General features: G+C 43.3%; 1 protein-coding gene across 6 annotated transcripts in view; it reads right to left on the bottom strand.

The window, feature by feature from the left end:
* Nucleotides 1-13,513, bottom strand: part of DHRS7B (dehydrogenase/reductase 7B) — a 72,544-nt gene that overhangs the window by 48,104 nt on the left and 10,927 nt on the right. For 4 of the 6 annotated variants that reach the window (XM_037987814.2, XM_073004768.1, XM_037987811.2 and 1 more), the window contains exon 2: nt 5,436-5,524. The exons of the other annotated variants lie outside the window; for them this stretch is intronic. The gene's annotated coding sequence lies outside the window, so the exon portion shown is untranslated. The remainder of the gene's footprint in view (nt 1-5,435; nt 5,525-13,513) is intronic. 6 annotated transcript variants of the gene reach the window in all.

The raw sequence follows: 13,513 nt of genomic DNA, 5'->3' as shown, positions 1-13,513 counted from the left end.
GGAGGAACATCAATTGGCTTTTGAGACTCTAAAGAAAGCACTCCTCTCTGCCCCAGCCCTTGGGTTACCGGATACCTCAAAACCTTTCACCCTCTTCCTAGATGAGAGGCAAGGAATTGCAAAAGGAGTCTTAACCCAGAAATTAGGGCCCTGGAAGAGACCGGTAGCGTATCTGTCTAAAAAGCTAGATCCTGTAGCAGCCGGTTGGCCCCCGTGTCTCCGCATCATGGCAGCCACTGCCATGTTAGTCAAAGACTCTGCTAAGTTAACCCTTGGGCAGCCATTGACTGTTATTACTCCACACGCTCTAGAGGCCATAGTGCGACAGCCCCCGGACCGGTGGATTACCAATGCACGCTTGACCCACTACCAGGCCCTCCTATTGGACACAGACCGCGTCCGGTTTGGCCCTCCGGTCACCCTGAACCCTGCAACGCTGCTGCCGCTACCAGGAGACCAACTGAGCCCTCACGACTGTCGGCAGGTGTTGGCAGAAACCCACGGAACGCGGGAGGACCTCAAGGACACAGAACTCCCAGACGCGGACCACACATGGTATACAGACGGCAGCAGCTATCTTGACTCAGGTACCCGGAGGGCGGGAGCGGCAGTGGTAGATGGCCACACCACCATTTGGGCGCAGTCACTGCCCCCTGGCACGTCTGCACAAAAGGCTGAGCTAATAGCGCTAACCAAGGCCCTAGAGCTGTCCAAGGGGAAAAAGGCTAATATTTATACAGATAGCCGATATGCTTTTGCAACGGCTCATACCCATGGAAGTATTTATGAAAGAAGAGGTCTCCTAACATCAGAGGGGAAAAAAATCAAGAACAAAGCTGAAATAATTGCCTTGTTAAAAGCCCTCTTCCTCCCACGTGAAGTAGCCATAATCCACTGTCCCGGACATCAGAAAGGACAGGATCCAGTTGCAGTGGGAAACAGACAGGCGGACCAAGTGGCCAAGCAGGCAGCCATGGCAAAAGTACTAACCTTAGCCTCAGAACCCAACAAGACCGACCAGGATGGACACACCTACACCCCAGAAGATCAGGAAGAGGCAAGAGCCATAGGAGCTATAAGAAACAAGGACACCAAGAACTGGGAAAAAGAAGGGAAAACAGTCCTCCCACAAAAAGAAGCCGTGGCTATGATCCAGCAGATGCACGCCTGGACACACTTAGGTAGCCGGAAGTTAAAAATGTTGATTGAAAAAACTGACTTTCTAATTCCTAAGGCAAGTACTCTAATAGAACAGGTGACTTCTGCCTGCAAGGTCTGTCAGCAGGTGAACGCTGGGGCTACTCGAGTGCCAGCAGGAATACGAACCCGTGGCAGCCGCCCGGGGGCTTATTGGGAGGTAGACTTCACTGAAGTAAAACCTCACTATGCTGGGTATAAGTACTTACTAGTGTTTGTAGATACCTTTTCAGGATGGGTAGAAGCCTACCCCACCCGGCAAGAAACGGCACACATAGTAGCCAAGAAGATTCTGGAAGAAATCTTTCCTAGATTTGGACTTCCCAAGGTAATTGGGTCAGACAACGGGCCGGCCTTCGTTTCCCAGGTAAGTCAGGGGCTAGCCAGGATACTGGGGATTAATTGGAAATTGCATTGTGCTTATAGACCCCAGAGCTCAGGGCAGGTAGAAAGAATGAATAGAACAATAAAAGAGACCCTTACTAAATTGACCTTAGAGACTGGCTTAAAAGATTGGAGACGCCTCCTATCTCTAGCTCTATTAAGAGCCCGGAATACGCCTAACCGCTTTGGGCTCACTCCATATGAAATCCTCTATGGAGGACCTCCCCCTTTGTCAACCCTACTTGACTCCTTTTCTCCCTCCAACTCTAAGACTGACCTACAGGCCCGGCTAAAAGGACTACAAGCAGTACAGACCCAAATCTGGGCCCCCTTGGCAGAACTGTACCGGCCAGGACATTCGCAGACCAGCCACCCCTTCCAGGTGGGGGACTCCGTCTACGTTAGACGACACCGTTCTCAAGGACTGGAGCCTCGGTGGAAAGGACCCTACATTGTTCTCCTGACCACACCCACAGCCATAAAGGTTGACGGAATCGCCACTTGGATCCACGCATCCCACGCCAAGGCTGCTCCAGAGACGCCCGGACCACCTGGGACATGGAGACTCCGTCGCTCCGAGGACCCCCTCAAGATAAGACTCACTCGTACCTAACCCTTTACTTACTACTAGCCCTCCTTCCCCGCGTCGCTGACACCAAAAACCCCCACCAACCTTTTAACCTAACCTGGAAAGTAACTAATTTTAATACCCATGAAGTCTTATATGAGACTTCACAAATTGCCCCTGTGGGAACTTGGTTCCCTGACCTCTATCTCAACCTAGATAGAGTAGCAGGGGTAGATAACATGGAAGGGGGAGCATGGAGAAAACAGGCTAGAAGGGTGTCCATAAGCCGGAACGGGTTCTATGCCTGCCCCGGATTCCGGACAGGAAAAATGAAACAAACTTGCGGGGATATAACTTCCCTGTATTGTGCTAGCTGGACTTGTGTAACTACTAATGATGGAGAATGGAAATAGGCCACAACACCATGGTACATATCCATGTCCTTTGTTAAGCCCTGCACCAGAACCCGGTATTCGGCTGATTGTAATCTGGTCTGCATCAAATTCAAAAAAGCGGCGAAATCTGATGGCCGCTGGATGTCAGGGTTAATATGGGGCCTATATTTACACCAAAAGCCACTGTTTGGGATCCCCATCCAAATTAGACTAGCAGTTAGCCCTGCCTCAGCTCCTGTCTCAATAGGGCAAAACCCAGTTTTACCAGAAGCAAGGCCTCCTCAGCCGGAGGCCCCTCAGGGCCCTCAGCCGGAGGACCCTCAGGGCCCCCGGCCGGAGGACCCTCAGGGCTCCCAGGCGAAGGACCCTCAGGGCCCTCAGCCGGAGGCCCCTCAGAGCCCTCAGCCAAAGGCCCCTCAAGGCACTACCCTGCCCTTGAGTTCTCCGGGCTTAGGTGACAGGCTCCTTAATCTCATAAAGGGCTCTTACTTTGCCTTAAACCAGACCAGGCCAGAATCTACCTCCTCTTGTTGGCTGTGCCTAGCGACAGCCCCCCCTTATTATGAGGGCATTGCCTCCACTAATAATTTCACCAACTCCACTAATCCTACTGGATGTGCATGGGATCAGCATAAAAAGCTGACCCTGGCTGAAGTTTCTGGGTCAGGAATCTGTATAGGAAAGGTGCCCACTAGCCATCAGCATCTTTGTGACAAGACTCTGACAGTGCCTAGCTCCAATCACTATTTGGTCCCTTCTGGGACAGACTGGTGGGCTTGCAACACTGGACTCACTCCCTGTGTATCCACAGCAGCGTTTAACCGCAGCACAGACTACTGCGTGTTAGTACAGGTTGTTCCCCGAGTATACTATCACTCTGGAGACTCCTTTGACCTCCGGTATGAACAGAAAGCTTATAGTAGACCCAAAAGGGAACCTGTCTCACTCACCCTCGCTGTAATGCTAGGAGTGGGGGTAGCAGCTGGGGTTGGGACCGGAACAGCAGCTTTAGTACGTGGTAGCTACCATCTGCAACAACTTAGGGCAGCCATGGATGAGGACCTTAGAGCCATAGAACACTCTATTTCAAAACTTGAAGAATCTCTAACCTCTCTGTCAGAAGTTGTATTGCAAAACCGGCGAGGACTAGAAATTGTCTTCTTAAAGGAAGGCGGGCTCTGTGCAGCCCTCAAAGAACAATGTTGCTTTTACGCAGACCATTCAGGAGTGGTTAAAGATTCTATGGCAAAACTAAGAGAAAGATTAGACAAACGGAAAAAAGAAAGAGAGTCTCAACAAAATTGGTTTGAAAGCTGGTACAACCAGTCTCCTTGGTTCAGTACCTTAGTCTCCACCATCTTAGGCCCCCTTATCCTGCTCATGCTCATCCTGACTTTCGGGCCGTGTATACTTAACCGCTTACTCGCCTTTATTAAAGATAAGTTAAACATTGTGCAGGCTATGGTCCTAACCCAACAGTACCAAGCCCTCAGGACAGAAGAGGAGGCTCAAGATTGAGCCTCTTGGTCACAAAAAGAGGAGGGAATGAAAATAGATTTAGAAACTTAAAAACCTTTAAACTTAGAAGCTTAGAAACTTAGAGACTTAGAAATTTATAGACTTAGAAGCTTAGAAACTTAGAGACTTAGAAACTTAGAAGCTTAGAAAAGCCACACCAGGTGGTTATCTAAAAGCACCCACCCAACGACCAGGTGGCCATCTAAAGCACCCGCCTGATGTCCGTGTGGCTATCTAAAACACCCACCCATATTCCTGGAACTCAAACAGAAGAACAAGTCCGGGAAATACCCCGCGCGGGTTCAAACCAGGTTCAAACCAACCAATTAAAGTAAGACATCTCGCTCAGGCCATAACCTGCTCCAATCATCTTGCGCCTCAAGCTTTGTAAAATTTTGTGGTTTTTTTCCTTTATAAACTGTCTGTAACAAGCATTCGGGGTCCTGTGGCCAACTTTGGACATAGGACCCTAGCGCGCTAGCAATAAATCTCTCCGCTGTGACTTCCGTGTCGAGTGGTCTCTCGCGGCGACCCCAGCCCAGGAAGGAATCTGAAAACTGGGTTCCTACAGTTGGTTGTTCATCTCAGTCTTACTTTTTCCAGTGCAAAAATGGTGACTTGCAGGGAAATTTTCCTCACACTTGGTGCCAGGCAGAATGGATGTGGAAGTCCAATTCTCTTACCAACTGCTGGGAGCTTTTTCATTTCTCCATGGCCTCGAGAATTGTCTCATCTTCATGTTTGAGTTCTGGGACATTTCTGGTGATAATCTCAGCACTATACATTTGTTTTTGGTTTTCTGTGGAAGTGAGTGAAGTCAGTTTGTTTCTATGTTGCTACTTTGGAACCAGAAGTAGTCCAAATATATATTCTCATTTCTGCACTCTTTTTGTTAACCCCACGTTCAGTGGGCTGACTTCCATGTGTACTTCAGGGCCCCAAGTTCTGCCATAGCCCAAGGCTTCAGAGTCTTCACTGATAAAAGGCATGCTGATTTTGGTCTACAACAGTGATAGCATTTAACATGTCCTGAGATCACTGGCTACAGCAAGACCCCCAGCTCTGTTCAGCAACTCAACAGACTCTAAGCGCCACAAATTTCCCAAGGACTTATTAATATAATTATCCCACTGCTAGAAATTAAAATCTTGATAAAACAGATGAAAAACTCTAATCACATAGAAATTATGTCTCTGAAATAATCCTATACAAATGCCTTCATAGTAATGCATGTCAATTAGAAACTTTCAAGAAGAGATGCCTTTTAAGACATTATACATGCCAAGTTAAATAAAAATTGTTTGGGGAAAAAGGCAGTATCTTTCATTCCACGTTTATGAGAAAAAAAGACAGTAGATCATTGCAAAACTTACCTCTTGTTGTAAGAATTAATGTTTCCTCACTTTAACCAGTACCCTTGGCCTGGGGTCAACTGCCATAGTTGTCCAACCACATCTTCCTTCTGATTCAGTAAGAAACCACATTTTGTTTCTTGCAATTCATTGTTTTTTCCACAAAATAAATTATCTTTAAATTCAAGTCTGATTTGCTTATTGCTTAAGATCAAATTGCTAGCTGCCATTTTTCTATTAAGATATAAATAAATTTGAGGTGTGAATGACCACTTCACATGGTTGATACAGCAAACTATTGTTGGAACGAGGCAGATCTTGGATTAAATACCAACATCATACTGACTAAGTGAGTACCTTTGAACAAGTTACTTAATGTTTTAGCCAGTTTCCTCATCTGCAAAATGTATCTAATATCTTATAAGATTGCAGAAAGGATTAAATACATATATGCATGTTTTTTGTTTTCTGTTTTGTTTTTGTTTTTGTTTTCTGAGACAAGGTCTCACTCTGTCACCTAGGCTGGAGTGCAGTAGTGTGATCTCAGCTCACTGCAGCCTTGACCTCTGGGGCTCAAACAATCCTCCCACCACAGCCTCCCAAGTAGCTGGGACTACAGGCACACACCACTGTGCCCAGATAATTTTTTGTAGAGATCCGGTTTTGCCACGTTGCCCAGGTTGGTCTTGAGCTCCTGAGTTCAATCTGCCTGCCTCAGTCTCCCAAAGTGCTGAGATTACAAACATGTGCTATGCTACAGCGCCCAGGCTTATATGTAGATTAGGAGGCCTTTTATTTGGTTTAGCTAAATGATATTATTATGACAACTACTGGATTATCTATCTGGAGTGGGTGTTAGGTAATATAAGAAACAGTAAAGAGAAGGAACGAAGAAAATGGATAAATTATTACTCTTCCTTGTGCCCAACACTAATGGGCAACAAAATTAACTACAGATGCTCTTCAATTTACATAGGGTTATATCTCAATAAACCCATCATAAGTTGAAAATACCATAAATAAAAATGCATTTAATCCACCTAACCTACCAAACATCATAGCTTAGCCTAACCTACCTTAAACATGCTCAGGATGCTTACATTAGCCTACAGTTAGGCAAAATCATCTCAGATAAACCTATTTTATAATAAAGTGTTGACTATTTCATGTAATTTATTAATGCTGTACTGAAAATGAAAAACAGAATGGGTGTATAGATACTTGAGTATAGTTTCTACATGCATATGACTGTTGCACCATCATAAAGTTGAAAAATGGTTGAGTAAAACCATCATAAGCTGGGAACCATCTGTAGTTTAAATTTCCTTATCTCTCCTTATCCAGCAATGGAAAATGAAGTGACCTTTTAAAATTCCCCTTTTCATTAATTGAGATGCGTCTACAAGCACAATATTCTACCACATGCAACATACTAAGAAATGTAACATTTTCCCGTAAACCTGCATTTAAATGTTTTTAAACACATTTTCGAAGAGTTACTGAGAAACATTCCATTAAGTACCACAATTTAAAAATTGACAGGTTGAATTTTTTTTTTTTTTTTTTTTTTTTTTTTTTTTTGAGACGGAGTCTTGCTCTGTCGCCCAGGCTACAGTGCAGTGGCGTGATCTCGGCTTACTGCAAGCTCCGCCTCCTGGGTTCATGCCATTCTCCTGCCTCAGCCTCCTGAGTAGCTGGGACTACAAGCACCAGCAACATATGCCTGGCTAATTTTTCGTATTTACTTTTAGTAGAGATGGGGTTTTACCATGTTAGCCAGGATGGTCTTGATCTCCTGACCTCGTGATCCACCCGCCTTGGCCTCCCAAAGTGCTGGGATAACAGGCATAAGCCACCATGCCCGGCCTACAGGTTGATTTTTTTTTAAATCCACTAGAATGGTGGGGGTCTCTACCATTTCTCTGAATAGATTCCTTTGGAAATCTGATTTTTACTACGTCTGCTAAAAGACAAGTATACAAAAAATTGTGTAAATGATTTCAGGAGACCTACAAAACCCTTGAAGCCCATCTGTATGCTCCAAGTTACAATATCTACTTTTAATGGAAAATCTTTTTTTTTTTTTTTTTTTTTTTTGGAGACAGTCTCACTCTGTCACCCAGGCTGGAGTACAGTGGCGTGATCTGGGCTCACTGCAACATCCGCCTCCTGGGTTCAAGTAGTTCCTCTGCCTCAGCCTCCCAACTAGCTGGGATTACAGGCATGCACCACTATGCCCAGCTAATTTTTGTAATTTTAGTAGAGACAGCGTTTCACCATGTTGGCCAGGCTGGTCTCAAACTCCTGACCTCAGGTGATCCACCCACCTTGGCCTCCCAGAGTGCTGGGATTACAGGCGTGAGTCACCATGACCAGCCTGAAAAATCCTTCTGCAATGCAAATATTCACCATTTAAACTTGGGTGAATTAGTAAACCTGGATTTTTATAAATCTAGATTCCTTAAACTAAGGCAGTCCAGCATGACAAATGAAATGCTTGTTAGATTTATAGTTCCTGCATGTCGGAGCAACTGATTTGGAATAAAAATGTTGCCACCATTTACTTCCTCTGTTTGATTTGGGAACTTATCCCATTTGGACCCCAGTTTTCTCACCTCCAGAATGAGTAGATTCTCATTCTACCTGCATCTCAAGGCAGTTATAAGATAAGACCTAAAGAGGTAACAGCTCCTTATTCACCGTAAAGCATTACATGTTGAATGGAGTCTGCTGGAATGATCGGTCTTCAGACCTGTCCTCAGCTGCTACAAGCATCCTCTACTGCTGCATGTCTACATCAGGTGAGTGTTTCTCAACCTGAGAGTAAGAAATTAGATCACAAGAAAGCCCAGAATTGTCTAGAACCTCCTGCCAGAGCTCCTAGAACCCTTGGTTGCACTTGACCTGTCCACAGGTGGTCTCTCTCTAGTGGCCTAAGAAAGGCCACTTGATTCATCTCTATGTTTCCTGTGCCATGCCCAAGCTTGATGCTGAATAAACATCTGCTGACTTAATGATAAACAAATGAAAAGTAGATGTGAAAAAGAGCAAACACTTTTAACATGTTAGGCTCTCTCACTGTAATCTTCTAGTTTTCAGTAACTGAGATTTCAGGACCCCAATTGCTACCCCAAAGAGCCAGTAGTCAGCAATAACTACAACTCTTTTGTGTAAGCTGCCAGATTGGATCCTCAGAAGCGGACCACACAGGTGTATGAGAACCACTATTTGACTGTCATAATTTGTAAATCTCATGGGTTAAAATGAGAGGAAAAAAACTGCCCCTCTGTAAATACTTGACAATTGATAGGGAGAGAGGAACTATGCTCCTTTCAGGTGCTTTTTATGTATTACAAAATGCTGTAATGTCACAATCCTTCATTCCTTTGAAAATGTTGTAGAAAACACTATATATGCCAACTTCACAAATCTGAAGTACGTTTTTATTTCTAATATAATTAATATTTTGCCCATCCTGTGGCTATTTCTAACATGGCAGCTTTGAGTGAAACAATAATATTACACAGATGTCCAAATCATACTTTAAAAACAAGTAATTTTGGACGGGCACAGTGGCTCATGCCTGTAATCCCAGCATTTTGGGAGGCCAAGGCTGGCAGATCACTTGAGGTCAGGAGTTCAAGACCAGCTTGGCCAACATGGTGAAACTCCATCTTTACTAAAAATACAAAAATTAGGCCGGGCGCAGTGGCTTACACCTGTAATCCCAGCAGTTTGGGAAGCTGAGGTGGGCGGATCACCTGAGGTCAGGAGTTTGAGACTAGCCTGGCCAACATGGTGAAACCCTGTCTCTACTAAAAATACAAAAATTAGCCAGGCATGGTGACAGGTGCCTGTTATCCCAGCTACTCGGGAGGCTGAGGGCAGGAGAATCACTTGAACCCGGGAGGTGGAGGTTGCGATGAGTCAAGATTGCACCACTGCACTCCAGCAGCCTGGGCAACATACAAGACTCCACCTCAAAACCAAACAAAACCCCAAGTAATTTTTAGCCTGTTACTATGAAAGGAAAATATCTTGGGCTCCTTCAAGCTGGGAAATGCTCAAGGCAAATCTACCTCCTATTCTATTCATAGTCATCCCTTTGCTCAGAGATAGATGCATATTTTGATTGCCTCCTTTGGAAAGACTCTTCAGAAACTCAAAAGAATGTAACCAATTATCTCTCACCTACCTGTGACCTGCAAGCCCCGGGAGTAATGGTGGGGTGGGGAAGGCGGGTGAATGGGTGGGAGGGCTTGCTTGCTTTGAGTTGCCCCTGCATTTCTGGATGGAACTAATGTACTTCTTACATATATTGACTGATGTCTCATGTCTTCCTAAAATGTATAAAACTAAGTTGTTCCCCAACCACCTTGGGTGCACATGTCTTCAGGACTTTCTGAGGCTGTGTCATGGGCACATCCTCAACCCTGGCAAAATAAACTTTCTAAATTAACTGAGACCTGTCTCAGATTTTCTGGGTTCACATTTTGATAACCATGGGGGTATTCTGAGTGGGGATGCCCTTGACCTTTGACAAATTGCCTACCGGTGCTTGGTACCAGCATGAACTACCTTTATGACAATTTGCTGGGGTCTGAAAGCATTCCCTCCAGAGAATCCCTGATCTCCCAAAATTTGATCAAGATCTAAAGTTTATTTTGCTGTATAACTCCTCTCTTTTTTTTGGAGTTTTACCTGCTTCCAGCATAAGGAAGACAAGTGATTTTCCTGCTTCCATGATGATGGAAGGCAGTAACTCCTTTGTGGAGTTTGAGATTAGGGTTTTGTTTTTTTTTTTCTTTCCTGCTGGTAGAAACCACTCTTCAGCCTGAGACCAATCTCTAGGTAAGTAACTGAACTGGGATTTGTCTTGGTTAAAGTTAAGATTAACAACTAACTGGTCGTAATTCCTCCTTACCATTAGAGTGCTCAGTGATCCTATTGCTCTGTGTGTGTGTGTGTGTGTGTGTGTGTGTGTGTGTGTGTGTGTGTTTGCTATTTTGTTCCTGTCTGAAGTTTTTGTTTAAGGATCCTAATTCTAGTTCAGAGATGCATTCTAAAGGGACTTCACTATTGCTTTTTCTCTCAAATTTAATCTTAATTCAGTTTGTCTGTATGCACTTGTGTGAGGAACTGAACTGTTTTTCACAGTTGAGAAGAAAAAAGGCGTTTTGCTCCTCCCAGCCGAAAGGTACCCCTGGGTGACCGGTGGCCTCCTGGGGGTGTCTGGGGTTAAGTTCCACCCCTCCACAATGACATGCAGCAGCCTTGCAGGGAAATCCCCAACAGAAATTAATTTTTAAAATAGCTCTTCCAGGAAATACATATAAGCACTGATCACCCAGCGTTCTGAGCCCTCTCTGAGGTCATAGACTTCTGGAGAGAGAAAATGAGACACGTAAAAGGGTGGGAATGACTCAGTGATGACATACTGTGTAGTCTTGCCCACAAGGAGCACATATCGATTCACCACATAAAAACCCTAGACTACAGCTCAGTTCCCGCTTTTAAGAAAAAAAAGAAAAAGGGCAGGAAACAAATAATCAAAGAATGATGAGAAAAGGAGAATGACCCCCTTTTGAGCACTCCATAGGTTTTATGGCACCTCTACTTGCCAAAGTTTATGTAAAATGGCAATAATATGGTCTTTGTGCACATTCACATTAAGGAAAAAGAGGACTAAGGTTGACCTGCAAACTACAGAGTTCCTAAGTATTCTTTTTCTCTATTTTTTCTTTTCTGCCTGCTCTTCATCTGCTGTTAGTTTTCTATTAAGATAAAAACCACTGTTTAGATCCAACAAGATATTTTTGCAAACCACTAAATTTCTATTAATCTCATGGCTAAAAGTTCTGAAGTAAAAGCTATAGGGTGTTGGGGTGTGTGTGTATTTAAAAGACCTTTATAATTTCTATAACCCAAACTTTTTCTCTCCTCATCTTATAATGTAAACTGTGCTATTTGACTTTCACCTGAATTGGTTCCTTTAACATGAAAATTTAAGGCTATTTAGCTGACAGCTGCGCAGGGTTGTAAAACAGGTTATCAAGAATCTGAAAGTCTGATATGAATCTACAAAATGTACTTCTAATGATACTTCTAATGGTACTACAAAATGAATCTACAAAAATGTACTTCTATTGGCATGCCTAATATGTCTACGTATTTACATATTGTGTACACAATGTTTCACTATTTAAAATATATATAAAAGAGCTCTGAGTAATTGGCTTTAAAAAAGCACCTAAATCAGATACTAAAAAAGACGAGTCAAATGCTTTTTCAAGTTCATGTAACTTAAGTAAAATATTTAATAAATAAGCTAGTTTTAAAATTATTGGTAAAGTAATATTAGAAATGTCTTAACAATTGCCAGCATACATTTTTGCCTGCATTTATTAATCAAGCAATTTCATAATTCTCTGCCAGATATATTAAGGTGTCAACATATGGCACAGGGGTTTCAAAACTTCAAACCCAGCCCAAAACAGAATGATCTTTGCTTGTGTAATTTTTAATAAATAAGACATTAATATTGGTTTAATGAAAATAGCTGCATCTTCAATATAGTAAGATTACCGTAACTTCTAATCTCATGGCTTTAGGCAGTCTAGTCCACAGGCAACAAGGAGGTTCCTTTTGGGAAAGGACTGTTACCATCTTTGTTTCAAAGCTAAACTATAAACTAAGTTCCTTCCAAAGTTAGTTCAGCTTATGCCCAGGAATGAACAAGCACAGCTTGGAGGTTAAGAGCAAGATGAAGTTAGTTAGGTCAAATCATTTTTCACTGTTAAGATTTTGCAGTGGTGGTTTCATAATTTTAAATTATGACTATCATAGTTTCAATAATGTATGTAAACAATTAAAATAAAATAATTTGGTAAATGTAATAGGATAAATACTTGTAGATAAACTGGTCATAATTTAGAACATAAAGTTAAATTAAATAATAGGTATTTAATTATTTGGGTATTTTCCAATAAATACATATTGTAGGAAAACCCTCTTGCTAAAAAACAAAACACTCTTGCTAAAAGGTGAACAAGTTCTGTCTAATTCAAAGCTTAAAGGTTACATATAAAACAAGGTAAAAGGAACCAGAAAATAAAAAGAGACATAAAGAGGCCGGGCGCGGTGGCTCACGCCAGTAATCCCAGCACTTTGGGAGGCCGAGGCGGGCGGATCACAAGGTCAGGAGATCGAGACCATGGTGAAACCCCGTCTCTACTAAAAAATAGAAAAAAAATTAGCCGGGCGCAGTGGCGGGCGCCTGTAGTCCCAGCTACTTGGAAGGCTGAGGCAGGAGAATGGCGTGAGCCCGGAAGGCGGAGCTTGCAGTGAGCCGAGATTGCGCCACTGCACTCCAGCCTGGGCGACAGAGCGAGACTCCGTCTCAAAAAAAAAAAAAAAAAAAAAAAAAGAGACATAAAGAAAGTTATAAAAATAAAGAGGTAAATTTTTGTATGTGTGGTAAGAAAGCTTAAAGAAAAATAATTTTATATGAGAAAGAATCTTGTATGGTAAATTTAGTCCTAAAATAAAATGACTGGTTGTTTAAGAAGGAGGGATGTTTCAGGCATGGTGGCTCACACCTGTAATCCCAGCACGTTGGGAGGCAGAGGCAGGTGGATCACGACGTCAGGAGATTGAGACCATCCTGGCTAACACGGTGAAACCCCGTCTCTACTGAAAATACAAAAAATTAGCCGGACTTGGTGGCAGAAGCCTGCAGTCCCAGCTACTTGCGAGGCTGAGGCAGGAGAATGGTATGAACCCAGGAGGCAGAGATTGCAGTGAGCCAAGATCATGCCACTGCACTCCAGCCCGGGCGACAGAGCGAGACTCCGTCTCAAAAAAAAAAAAAAAAAAAAAAAATAGGGAAGATGTTCAAGAGAAATCAGAAAGCCCAGAAAGCCCCAGCATGTCATGAATGATTAGTATAAGTTGCAATAAGAGGATTTTTTTTCTTTTTTTCTTTTTTTTTCCAAAAAAGAGGCTGGGCGCAGTGGCTCACGCCTGTAATCCCAGCACTTTGGGAGGCTGAGGTGGGCAGATCACGAGGTTAGGAGATCGAGACCATCCTGGATAACACA

The sequence above is a fragment of the Chlorocebus sabaeus genome, chromosome 16 (assembly GCF_047675955.1).
Source record: "Chlorocebus sabaeus isolate Y175 chromosome 16, mChlSab1.0.hap1, whole genome shotgun sequence".
Classification (NCBI taxonomy): domain Eukaryota; kingdom Metazoa; phylum Chordata; class Mammalia; order Primates; family Cercopithecidae; genus Chlorocebus; species Chlorocebus sabaeus.
The sequence above is the reverse complement of the archived record's forward strand: the minus strand, read 5'-3'. Positions and strand labels throughout refer to the sequence as shown.